General features: G+C 40.5%; 1 protein-coding gene and 1 non-coding gene across 7 annotated transcripts in view; both read left to right on the top strand.

The window, feature by feature from the left end:
• The window catches only part of Rbfox2 (RNA binding fox-1 homolog 2), a 245672-nt gene that overhangs the window by 25813 nt on the left and 206090 nt on the right, over positions 1-13769 (top strand). The gene's annotated exons all lie outside the window — the stretch shown is intronic.
• On the top strand, positions 13610-13674 carry Trnaa-ugc. Its single transcript has one exon. It is a non-coding gene; the product is annotated as a tRNA-Ala (tRNA).

Here is a 13769-nt window from a genome sequence, read left to right as displayed (position 1 = left end):
CAATGAAACAAGAATTTTTTTACTTGCTAGTGAAAAACCTTTTCTTTAAAACCTGTTGAAATTGTTTTTGGACATGGGAAAGAAGAGAAGAGGGATGGAGAATGATAGAGTGAGATTGATTGGAATATACTCTAAATGTGTGGAAGTGTAACAACAAATTCCCCTTTGTATAACTAATACAAGTTAATAAAAAAAATTTTCTAGCCAGCTGTTGGTGGCTCATACTTATATTCCTAGCTACTCAGGAGGCTGAGAATCTGAGGGTCTCCATTCAAAGCCAGACCAGGCAGGAAAGTCCATGAGCCTATTATGATGAATAACTTGGTAGTTAATTACTGACCACCAAAAGGTGGGAAGCAGAGCTATGGCTCAAGTGATAAAGGGACTAGCCTTGAGCAACAACAGTAAGGCAGGCTGGGAAGATGGCTCAGTGGTAAAGTGCTTGCCTTGCATGCATGAGGCCTTAAGTTTGATTCCTCAGCACCACATAAGCAGAAAAAGCTGGAAGTGGTGCTGTGGCTCAAGTGGTAGAGTGCTAGCCTTGAGCTGAAGAGCTGAGGGCAGTGCCCAGGCCCAGAGTTCAGGCCTCACGAACGACCAAAAAAAAAAAAGGACAAGAGCTTGCAAGAGGAATTTGAGATCATGATATTTCAAGAGTTTGGATGATGGTCCAGTGGTAAGGGTCCAGTGCATGACTATGGTTGAGATGATGCCCCCCTGCAGATAGGCAGCCTGTAGAACTTAAGAACTTTTGGATGTATTGTCAACTTGAGTGCTGAAACAAGGAAAGAATAAGCATTGAAATCTCCAGGCAAGTTGAAAGTCAAGGAGATTGAGGAGGTAGAGGATGATGGCTGGCATTAACTCAGTGGTGCTCAACTGGGGATGATTTTGCAATGTGTGAAGACATTTTTTATTTTCATAATTATGGAGCTGCTACTGGCATCGAGTGGATAGAGGCCAAGGATGCTGTTTTAACATCCTAAAATACAAAGTCCCAGAGTCCCAGTGAAGATTTATTCAGCCCAGAATGTCACTGATGTTGAGGTTGGGAACTGTTGCATTAACTTTAAAGAACAACTTTTGAGTAAAAGCATTGATTTATTGAATATGATTGCTTTTAATCTCTGTTTTGTAGACCCCTGCACATCCATTTGTTCTTTCATCTCGACCATTTATGCAGCTTCATTTATGTGCTGGGGACCATGGTAGATACCCATTAAGAGAATAAAGAAGTGATTAGATGGACATCATCTCCCAAAGTTTTTAACCAACCTACCTTCCTTCCTTCCTTCCTTCCTTCCTTCCTTCCTTCCTTCCTTCCTTCCTTCCTTCCTTCCTTCCTTCCTTCCTTCCTTCCTTCCTTCCTTCCTTCCTTCCTTCCTTTCTTCCTTTCTTAATTTCTTTGTCGGTCATGGGGCTTGAACTCTGGGCCTGGGCACTGTCCCTGAGCTCTTCAGCTCAAGGCGAGTGCTGTACCATTTGAGCCACAGTGCCACTTCCAGTTTTCTGGTGGTTAATTGGAGATAAGAGTCTTGCAGGCTTTCCTGCCTGGGCTGGCTTTGAACCTCGATCCTCAGATCTCAGCCTCCTAAGTAGCTAGGATTATAGACGTGAGCCACCAGTGGCATTTTTTTTCCTTTTCCTCTTGTTAACTCTGGTTAGAACTAGGGCTTCATGCTTACTAGTCAGGTACTCTACAACTTGAATCATTCCCCTAGACCTTTTTTACTTTAGTTATTTTTCAGATAAGGTCTTGTATTTTAGCCTAGGGCTGGCATGGGATCAGGATCTGTGACTTCCCAAGTAATAGATTATAGTTGCAGGCTATCATGTCTGACTGATTCATTGAAATGACGTTCTTGCTAACTTTCTCACTAGGCAGGCCTTGGATTGTGATCCTCCAAATTTGTGTCTCCCAACTGTTAGGATTATAGGTGTGAACCTCCATGCCAAGCCTTTAAACTTGATTTGTAATTGCAAATTGACATACATATGTAGTCTTACAAATAAAACAGGAGCTGGAGGCATGGCTCAAGTGGTAGTGGTTTGAAGCCCTATGTTCAGAGCCTGGTACTGGAACAATATTATAACAAAGAAAACCTGGGCAGTAAAGTTTCCAAGATCCCATCCAAATAGAGAGCTGGATGTGGTGGTGCATGTCTGTTATCCTACTACAAGGAGCCTAAAGTAAATGGATGATGCTCATGCACGAGCCCTGGCAGGAAGTAATACCCTATCTCAAAAATGTCCAGCCAAAAACAAGCTTAGAGTCTCCGTGGTAAGATGGAGGAGGTCCTGAGTTCAAAGTCCAGTATCACCAGACAGTGATAAACAGCAGACTTTCAGTACATTCCTTTGTACTTTAATGTTTTCTTTTCATTTCTCTTTTTTTCTTTCTTAGTTTTCTTTCTTATTTCCTTGCTTAGTTTTGTGACTTTTGGAGACTGGCCTGTATAATATCTCAGAACCTCTTCCTAAACTTTTGAAAAGGTTAGATTAGATGGTCTGTGATATAGTTAAAAAAAATTCAGTTCAAAATTGGTTTGCTTTTTTTTTTTAAACTATAGTACTGGGACTTTATAATACCACTGTAGCTATACCTTCAGCCATTCTTGTTGGTTTTTTTTTTTGATCAGTCATGGGGCTTGAACTCTGGGCTTGGTCGCTATCCCTCAGCTCTTCAGCTCCAGGCGAGCACTCTGCCACTTGAGCCACAGTACCATTTCTGGTTTTCTAGTAGTTTATTGGAGATAAGAGTCTCATGGACTTTCCTTCCTGGGCTGACTTTGAACCGTGATCCTCAGATCTCAGTCTCCTGAGTAGTTAGGATTACAGGCGTGAGCTACTGGCACCGACTCTTGTTGGCTTTTGAGTATAATTTATTTATGTGTTCTCTGAACAATGGGGAGTTGTAGACAGGTTAAGGAAAGGATGTGGAAAGGCAGGTGGGATAATGTGGAAGACTGACAAAAAGACAAAGGCGGACTGAGAGAAAACTGAATTGTGAACAAACAGAAGCCACAGAGAGATTAGAGGTGAAACAAAGAAGCACAGACCCAGGGAAGGGTGGATGCTAGTACCCCAGGGAGAGTGAGCACTGGGGACCTGGGAGGGTAGATACTGGTAACCCCAGTGGGTATTATATTTTCACATTGTTGGATATAAAAAACATCTTTGGCACATTTATTCTTTACTCACCTCTTTTTCCTCTTTCTTCTTTCCATTCCTTTCTGGCTTCCTTTTTTTTCCCCTTAAAGTATAATACAGAGGTTATGAATGAACACAAATCAAAAAATGCAAAAGTCAAAGCTTCAAAAGTCTTCCCCATGTTGTGAAGTACCTAGTATTTAAAGCCCAGGGCTTTGACCTTCTTGGATATAGTGTGCATTGGGATCATCTTTACGCTTGTATGTTGTCTGGCAACCCTTCTAACTTTAAAATTCTGCTTAAATGTAGTTTGTATTTAGCATTTCCATAAAAAGTAAAACTTATATTTTTTTCCTTTTAGATATCAAATGTATCTAATTAATAGTACATTGCGATATGTTTTGTAGTTCATGTCTAAGACAAAAGTTTCTCCATAAACGATGCTTCTAGGAAATGCGGCTTCTCTCTCCTATGGAACTATGAGTAGGATACTTCACTGCCTCCATCTCCGCTAGGTACTCACAGAACTATCCACCTAGTATGCCTGGAAGGTTCCTCTAAAGTAGAATTGTCAGTTTTTTTTGTCAGTTGAACTCAGGGCCTGGGCTGTGTCCATGAGCTTTTTCATTCCAGGCTAGTGCTCTACCACTTTTGAGCCACAGAGCCACTTCAGTTTTCTGGTGGTTAGTTGGAGATAAGAGTCAATGGGCTTCCTGCCTGGGGTTGGCTTTAAACCTTGATCCTTAGATTCCAGCCTCCTGAGTAACTAGGACCATAGGTGTGAGCCACCAGTGCCTGGCAAATTATTTATTTATTTATTTATTTATTTATTTATTTATTGTCAGTTGTGGGGCTTGAACTCTGAGCTTGGGCACTGGCCCTGAGCTCTTTGGCACAAGGCCAGAGCTCTACCACTTGAGCCAGAGGGCCACTTCCAGTTTTCTGGTGGTTAATTAGAGATAAGAGTCTCACAGACTTTCCTGCCAGGGCTGGCTTTGAACCATGATCCTCAGCCTCCTGAGTAGCTAGGATTACAGGCATGAGCCACCAGCACCTGGCTTATCAGTTATTTTTTAAAAAATCAATTTGTACTTTGCTTTTAGATCATAATTATGATTATTTTCTTAATGCCTTGGTTGGAAAATAAAATGCCTTTAGGAAAATATACTGTGTAACTATCATGTGCACATTTGAGTTGAATACATGCTGATCTTTTAGCTAAAAGTAATTTTGTTTCATTTCTTCCAGTTCTGCTTTTGAACTCAGGGCTTCATTTTATATTATTTTTATTGGTCTCGGGACTTGAACTGAAGGCCTGGGTGCTGTGTCCCATAGCTCTTTTGCTCAAGGCTAGCACTCTACCATTTTGAGCTACAGCTCCACTTCTAGTTTTCTGGTGGTTACTTGGAGACAAGTGTCACAGACTTTCCTGCTTGGGCTGGCTTCAAACTGTAGTCCTCAGATCTCAGCTCTGAGTACTTAGGATTACAGGTATGAGCCACCAGCATCCAGTAAAGGGCCTTGCCCTTGCTAGACAGGCACTTTACTATTTGAGATGTACCCTCAGCCCTTGATGGCGATTTCTTCTCAGAAATCCCACTATACCTTCTCAACCTCATGCTTTCCCCCCTTCCACACACTGTCCCAATCTGTTGATTCCTCCAGTTGCCCTTGAAAACAGGTGACTAGATATTAAAATGATTCTGGTTACCATGAAGATGGTGGCTGTCACTATCTACTTGGGAAGAAAGTTGCTGTGTTCATTAGAAATAAGTTCCAAAGTAGAGATGAAAGTGTAAGTGATGTCTGTTGCTTAGCTGTGTCACAAGTTTGGCTGCCATAGAAAGATGGGGATGCCCAGAAGCTTTCTTCTTCCTCACTGCTAACCTTCATTACATCCTCATTGTGTGCATCCTGGAGTCTTTCTCTCCATCTCACTCCATTCTTATTTTATGTGAAAAGTAACATAAAAATAACAAGGGATATTGTCTGAGGTTCATCTTTGCAGAACCTAAGTATGGGGAAAAGGTATAAGATCTAGGCAGTGTTCCCTAAAGATTTTTGATTTAATTGGTGAATAATACAGAAAGAACCACCCATCTCTACCTATGGAACATACGGCATGGACTCATAAGTTGTTTTGGTGAGGAAGATAAGAGATTATGTTTAATTACAATTGTACCAGAAATGAATATGCATTCTAGATGTGCTGTATGGAGAAACAGAAAAGGTGTTATAGAATGTTATGGACTGGGAAGGTGGCTCAGTGGTAGAGTGCTTGCCTTGCATGCATAAGGCCCTGGGTTCGATTCCTCAGCACCACATAAGCAGAAAAAAAAGAGCCGGAAGTGGCGCTGTGACTTAAGTGGTAGAGTGCTAGCCTTGAGCTGAAGAGCTGAGGGACAGCGCCCAGGACCAGAGTTCAGGCCCCACGACCGGACCCCCCCCCCAAAAAAAAAAAATGTGGTACAAGGAAGTTTTTAAAATGTCTTTTACATTCTTTTAAATGAAGCTATGCATGATTATTTTAATCTTAAACCTGAGTGACTTGAGTATCTCTCTGGCCCTGAAAGCCGACCCTTTTGTCTGTACTCATTCAGATCTTTCTTTGGCTACTTACAAAACCTTTGTGGCTCTTTTTGGAAATTAGTTGTAGGAGGTTTTATAAAGTAATGTAATAGTAAATAATGTTTGTGGGAAAAACAATTCTGTAGTGAAAAAGAGAACTCTTGGGAGTCAGGAATGTATAGACGTATTTTGATTTTCTTTTTGTACCAGTCTTAGGGTTTGAACTCAGGATGTAGGCACTATGTTTGCACTTTTGTGCTCTACTACTTGAGCCACAGTTCCACTTTTGGCTTTTTTGGTAGTCAATTGAAGATAAGAATCTCATGGACTTTCCTGCCCCAGCTAGCTTTGAACTGCTATCCTCAGATCTCAGCCTCTTTAGTAGTTAGGATTATAGGCACGAGCCACTGGTGTCTGGCATATTTTGAGTTTGTATGCCTTACTTTAGGAATGATGTTGCTAATGTCAGGTGACAAGTTGGGAGAATGAAGGGGGCTTTCATGGGCTTAAAAAAAAAAAATCTTCCTATACCTCTTCTGAAGGCAGCAGTTCTGTTCTCATGGATGGTTTGGCTGATGTGTTTGGACTACTTTGGAAATGACTGAAGAATCCAGGACTCACCGCCCAGAAGTATGTGTTGATCAAAACCAATTGCACTATAACCCAGGAGTTTAGAGGGATGGCTGTCTGGGTGTACTGAGACCTGGTGGAAGAGAATACTTCCTGGTTCTCTAGGTTTTGTATTACCAGAACCTGCTAAGTCAATATTAGTTTATACCTAGTGCCAGGAAATCTGTATTCTTGTTCAGAAATCCTTTGTTGCCTGTCTGTTTGGACCTATGCTCAGTTACCTTTCCTTCAGTACATCAGGGATTAAATGTGAACATGAAGATCTACATCCTTTGGGCCAGTAGGAAAGTGGATTAGAAGTCCAGAGGCTGGTGGTCTTTTAGTTTACCATAGAAACACTCTTATCAGTGAAATATTGGTAACGTCAGGATGATGAAGTAAATTGAGGGAAACTTCTCTTTCACTGAAGCTATTTCTTTGCTAGATTTCAGCAGTCTCATACTTCTTGGTGATGTTTTTCAAGAGGTTTACTCAAGTCAGGGTGCCTTGTCTTTACAGGCACTTTATAATAATTTTCTGCGCTGTATTATGGGAGACACGTGGTGGAAGTAATATCCACAGTGGGTAATAATTGCAATGAGAGATCTGTAATCATGAATCAATTAATTGTTACATTTATTAGGGAAAGAATCCTAGTAAGTAAGTAAGTAAGAAGGGAGAAGAAACTTTCTTTGTGTGGGAGAGAAAAATCAAAACCAGCTTTTCTGTGACCAGAGTAGTAAGCTATGAATTCATCTTTTTCCTCCTTCCCTCCCATTGCTGTTGATCTCACAACAGCTGTTTCCAGCTGTCTTCTGGACTTTGCTCAGGCCCCTTAGGATGTCTGTAGTGACTCACGCAGCTGGACTACTTTCCTTAAGAAGTAGGAACAGCAGGAGGAAAGGGATGACTTGGTAGCCCTAGGGTAGATTTTCTTGTTGGTATCACCCTGTCCTAAAGGCCTCTGGGTTGATTTGACCTTTTTTTTTTTTTTTTTTTTTTTGTGGGGCTTGAAATTGTGGCCTGGGCACTATTCCTGAGAGGTGTGTGTGTGTGTGTGTGTGTGTGTGTGTGTGTGTGTGTGTGTGTGTGTGTGTGTGTGTGTGTGTGTGTGTGTGTGTGTGTGTGTGTGTGTGTGTGTGTGTGTGTGTGTGTGTGTGTGTGTGTGTGTGTGTGTGTGTGTGTGTGTGTGTTTTCTTTCTCAGAATGGTGCTCCACTACTTGAACCATAGCTGTACTTTGGCCTTTTGGTGGTTAATTGAAGAATCTCACAGACTTTCCTGCCTGAGCTGACTTTGAACTTTCTTTCCTGAGCTGACTTTGAACTTCTGTTCTCGGATCTCAGCCTCCTGAGAAGCTAGGATTACAAGCATGAACCTCTTGCACCTGGCTTGACCTTCTGTAAAAGCAGTGGTCTGAGAAGATAACACTAGAGTAGGAAAGACAAATGTATTGCTAGAGAAAGTTTTAGTTGTTGAGAAAGCCAAATGTTCTTTCTTTGTTCACCCTACCATTTCGTTTAAAAACTGCCACTTCAGAACAAACTGTGCCTTTGATTTTCAAACAGAGATATGTCTGTGTGAAGTAGGTGGATAGCTAAGGCTGAAGGAAACATCAATAAGTAAAAAGTACATGACATTTTCTGTGTTCTGTTTATTGGTTTTGATGTTTTGTAGGAAGAATTACTTTCTAGTTTTCCAAAGTGGTTCCTCTTGCTCACATCAAGCATTGCCCTTCCTTCCTCTCCTTGCCTTCCAGGAAGGCTACTTCTCAGTGTGGGAATCTGTTTGTATAACGGAGATAACTGAGTAAAGAAAATAAAAGGATCCCTTAGGTATTTAAACATTTCCTTTTACCTGCCTAGCTTCTCCACTCATGTTTCTGAAAAAGAAACAGTCTGTGGAAGTAACACCGCCCACCTGTTAGTCATCAGTGCCGAAGCTAGCTATGTCTGATTGTCGCAGACCTGACAGGTGGCTGTCAACACTAAGAAAGATAACCTGTAAATATGAAGTATGCACGAGGGTTTGAAGAATTACCACAAAACAATGTATAATTTTCATTGAACTTTATGAAAATATTGAGCATGATATATGAAATGCTCATATTTTAGGTATATGGGATTCAATAAAATATGTTATTGAATTAATCTTTATTCTTTTTACCTTTTTAAATATGGCTACTGGAAAGAACATTTTGAATTATATGCGTGTCCCAGGTTTCTCATACTTCTCTGTTAGCTCATTCTGGGGAGGAGAAGTCACTGCAGTACTGGTAGTGTTGGTCCCGAACCTTGGAGGGACCTTTAATAATGGTACAGTATTCCATGTACTGAAATATATTCCATGGACTGGGAATGTGGCTTAGTGGTAGAGTGCTTGCTTAGCATGTATGAAGTCTTGGGTTAGATTCCTCAGTATCATATAAACAAGTGGTGGAGTGCTAGCCTTGAGCAATAACTTAGGGACAGTGCCCAGGCGCTGAGTTTAAGGACTGGCAAAACAAAAACAAAAACAAAAACAAAAAAAAAGCAAAACAACCAAACAAAAAACATATTCCAAGCACTAGCTGCCTATCTGAGATTCACTGGGTTTAAAATAACCATTTCTGTGGGTCAGGAATCTGGGAGCAACTTAATTGTGTGGTTTTTGGTTCAAGATTTCTCAGGAAAACCACTGTTGGGGCTATAGTCATCTGAAGGTTTACATAGGTAGGAGGATTTGCTTAAATTTTGACCTCTGTGTTCTGTGAACAAGTCTGGTTCCTTCCAATGGGAAAGGAATTAGGTTCCATCTCTAGATTAAAGTAATATCAAAAATTTGTAGACATATATTAAGACCACCATACTTACCTACTTTTTTTCTGTTCTTTTCCCTGTTTGTGTACTTGTATTTTACTGACTGTCTTTGTATGATCAGAATCCAGTGGCTGCAGTCCATTTTACCCTCAACTGCAAATTAGCAGACTAATAGGAACAAGTTTGTTTATTTTGAGAGCTCAAATTGACGAATAAATCAAGATAATCCTTTTTGGGGTTATGGACAAAGGTGAATTTAGTGGTGTATGCTGTATTATGTGTGCCTTAGTTGATTCTTAGTAGAATAAGACTATTTGGACACTTCATGTGTTAAAACTAGTGGTGAATTATATATTTGATTATCATATTTCTCTTAGTCAAGATTCAGGCCATTGAAGAACCATTCTGTTTTTTTTATTACTGCCCCAAGAAGATTGAGAACAAAATAAGGAGTACCCTGTTATTTATTCTATTAGTAGGTCAATGGAGGCGAGGTGGAGTGGAAGATACGTGAGGGATTTAGAGGTGAATAAGGCAAAGTTGGGTTCATTTGTGTCTCCTCTCCTTGGAGCTATTTTGTTTGGGGCTCAGCTTGAACTTTTTTTTTTTGGTCTAGTGCTGAGTCTTGAACTCAAGGCCTGGAAACTGTCCCTGAACTTTTGGTGCTCAAGGCTAGCACTCTACCACTTGAGCCACAGTTCTACTTCTTGCTTTTTGGTGGTTAGTTGGAGATAAGAGTCTCATGGACTTTCCTTCCCAGGCTGGCTTTGAAGCTCGTTCTTCAGATCTCAGCCTCCTGAGTAGCTAGGATTATTGGTATAAGCCACCAGTCTCAGCACAGCTTCAACATTTTGAAGTTTATTTTGAGGCAGTAGTTGAGACCTATAGGATAAATGCCCCCAAGAGACATATTCAATGAAGACAGGTTTTTTTTTTTTTTTTTTTTTTTTTTGGTCGGTTGTGGGGCTTGAACTCTGGGCCTGGGCGCTGTCCCTCAGCTCTTCAGCTCAAGGCGAGCGCTCTACCACTTGAGCTACAGCGCCACTTCCGGTTTTCTGGTGGTTTATTGGAGATAGGAGTCTCAGGGTCTCCTGCCCGGGCTGGCTTTGAACCGCGATCCTCAGATCTCAGCCTCCTGAGTAGCTAGGATTACAGGCGTGAGCCACCAGCGCCCGGCTGAAGACAGGCTTTTATTTCGGGTTCCAAAGGAGCTTTGATATAAGGAAATTAGGGTACTGGGGAAAGTGACTGGGACGATAGATTCGAGATTAAGGAGAACAGGTGCTCATTAAGACTGATTTGACTTATTTCTGGTATGTTGGTATACTTTAAGTGTGTGTGTGTGTGTGTGTGTGTGTGTGTGTGTGTGTGTGTGTGTGTGTGTGTGTGTGTGTGGTGCTCATTAAGACTGATTTGACTTATTTCTGGTGTGTTGGTATACTTTAATTGTGTGTGTGTGTGTGTGTGTGTGTGTGTGTGTGTGTTTTAATTTGTACCAGTACTAGGGCTTGAACTCAAAGCCTGGGTGCTGTCCTTTAGCTTTTTGCTTCAAGGCTGGCACTCTACTACTTGATCCACAGCTCTACTTCCAAGTTTTGGGAGGTTAATTGGAGATAAAAGCCTTATGGAGTTTACTGCCTGGGTTGGCTTCATCTCAGTTTTCAGCCTCCTGAGTAGCTAGAATAATAGGCGTGAACCACCAGTGCCTTTTTCCCTAAAGAATTTCACATTGTTTCTTCAGTTTCAGAAGTCTGAAAACTTAGATGAATATCTGTTAGAAAGTTTTTTGCCTTGGGTGAAGAATTAAAGATCTGTTGACCATAGGTATCTTCTCAATCCTTGTTATTTCTGTCCTGATTTTGGTACTTATATGCCATTTGAAATTATTATTTTCCTTTTAATTTATTTTTGATACTTACCTTGTTTCTGTAACCAGACAAATGTTGTGTGAGTGTTGTGCCTTTTATAACTTTCTTTTCTCTTAGTAATTACATTTTGAGTTGCATATCTAAGAGCATATGTGCTTAAGTAGATTATCTTCATCTACTGGTATAATAAGGTTCAAGCTCAGGGGTTAAAGGGTTTAGAGTCTGCCTGCTTTTGCTTTTTAATAATCTAAAACCTTGGGCAACTTCCTTAATTTTTCTGAGGCTCAGTTTTTTCATCTGTAAAATGTTAATAGTTTCTACTTCATAGAGTTGAGAGAGCTAATTAGTTATTTAAGTAAAGCCCATAGCACAGGAGCAGTTATAAGTACTAGATTAATAAAAAAATTAGTTGTGATTTTTTTTATATTTTTGATTAGAGGTATGAAAATTCTTGAATCATGAGAGACTATTTGATAGTATTTATTGGTTAGTCGTTATTATTAGAGATGCCAGAAGTTCAGGTCTATTTTTGTCAGCCTGAATTGATCCAGACTATAACTGACTCCACTCAGTTTTCTTGGCTGTTCTGGAAAAATAGATATTCTAAGCCTTAGAGTTTCAGGGTGCCTTTTCTCTAGTAACCAGAGAGGCTGCCATTGTTTTTCATGTGAGCTACCTCAAATGTATTTTCCACTTCCTGGCAGCTAACTTAGATCTGGATGATGCTTATGCCTATTGAAAGGTTCCCATCCTTCTAATCCCTCCAGTTCTATTAAGGAATCATTATAAGTTATTTTTTCTTTTTTATAAATAATGGCTGTTGCTAAACAAATCATTCTGCTCTGCACTCCTTGGTTAGTATATAGAGGGTAAATACCTTTTGCCACCTGTGTATTAGACCTGATTTGTTTTTTTTCCCCTCTGACATGTTCTTCCCAGGATTTCTTCCCTCACGGACTGTTTATTGTCTTTGTTGTGTAGTAAACCAACCTTCACCCTTGGGCTCTTGATTTCACATTTTTATTTTACCCCTTTCTCAGAACTAATGTTGATTTATTTATGATGATGCTATATGTCTCCCTCTAAGTAGATGTTCTTTGTTCTTCTGTGTTAGGGAGATCTGAATCAATGCTCCTTTAAAGCCCAAGTATTTGGCTAATGAACTGTCTTCTTGTACTCTCTACTGTCACTTATTATTTGTTTTGGCCCTCCCTCTCATTTAAAAAACAAACAAAACCTTCTGGCTCTTGGATTGAGGCCAATTATTTTAGAGGGAGGTTTAGCGAGGTTCCCACTCTTTAATTAATCAACTTTACTGACATTAACCTGACCATCACCATCTATTTTTGTTGTTGTTTTTCTGGTCCTGGGACTTGAACTCAGGGTCTGAGCACTGTCCCTGAGCATTTTTGCTCAAGGCAATTGTTCTTCCACTTGGAGTCACAGAAATGTCTTTTTCGTGGTTTATTGGGGATAGAGGGTCTCACAGACTTTACTGTCTTGGCTAGCTTTGAACTGTGATCCTCAGATCTCAACCTCCTGAATAGTTAAGATTACAGGTGTCCCGTTTTTTACCACCTATTTTTAAGGCTAAATCCTGGAGCTGCTTCATTTCTGAAAATTAAGGCTTTCTTTCCATATGCATCTTTTTTTCAGAGTCACTGAGAAATAAAGGGCTTCGGCTCTCTGCATTGTTTTTTACTTTTCTTCCCAGAAGTCAGGTTATGAGTACAATGCTTCTTGGTCAGTGTCACTCCTTTTGTTCGTCCCATCTTTCCCTATCTCGTCCCTGTTCTCACGTTACATAGTTCAATTTTTACATAATGTACATTGAATATGATGACTGTGTCCGCTCACCTTTCCTTCCTTCCCTCTGTGTTCTTGTTCAATTATTCCTTGTCTTTTCTTCCTGCTCTGTCTTGTTTAGATTCCAGAGCCCTGTACTTATACAACTGTATCATCAATAGCCTCATTTTGTTTTCTTCTATCTAGCAAACCCCAGCCTAGATCAATACAGCTGTCTGCCTTCATGGTCTCCAAGACTGCCTTCCTGGCAGTCTTTCTGCTCTAAGAGGTCTAAGTGATCTCTTGGGGTTTTGGTACAGTAGCTGTTTCTAGTATTCCTCTAGTATTCTTTTGTTCACTCTCCCTTCACTTGTAGCACACAGTTTAATTTATAGTTTGAGTGGAAGCCATCTGACTTGAACTTTCAAGCGTAACCAAATGTACTTTCTTTCCTATCTTTTGTGTCACTTTTCCTTTCTGTGGAAAATTCTACTTGGATTTCTTTCTTTTCCATTTTCTACTTTCCCCCACTTTTGTTAACCTGACCTTGCCTTTTTTGGCAAAACTCATATAAGCACTCTTGTTATTTCAGCCATACGTCCATCTTTTTATTTTTCAGATAGGATCTGGAGCTTTTTGCCTGGGCTGGTTTTAAACTGTAATCCTCCCATCTCTGCTTCCCATGTGGCTGGGTTATAGACAGGCACCACCATACCTGACCCTCTTTCCCAGATTTTTAATCTGACCTTCTATATCACTTTTCATTAACCTTTAACCAAATAAAATCTAACACATATAGTCTTTTTAAAAATATTTTTCTGGGGGCTGGGAAGGTGGCTCAGTGGTAGAGCGCCTGCCTTGCATGCATGAGGCCCTGGGTTCGATTCCCCAGCACCACATAAGCAAAAAGAAAAAAAGCCAGAAGTGGCGCTGTGGCTCAAGTGGTAGAGCACTAGCCTTGAGCTGAAGAGCTGAGGGACAGCGCCCAGGCC

Source organism: Dipodomys spectabilis, unplaced genomic scaffold, assembly GCF_019054845.1.
Source record: "Dipodomys spectabilis isolate Male_0828 unplaced genomic scaffold, ASM1905484v1 ptg000163l, whole genome shotgun sequence".
NCBI lineage: Eukaryota > Metazoa > Chordata > Mammalia > Rodentia > Heteromyidae > Dipodomys > Dipodomys spectabilis.
The sequence above is the reverse complement of the archived record's forward strand: the minus strand, read 5'-3'. Positions and strand labels throughout refer to the sequence as shown.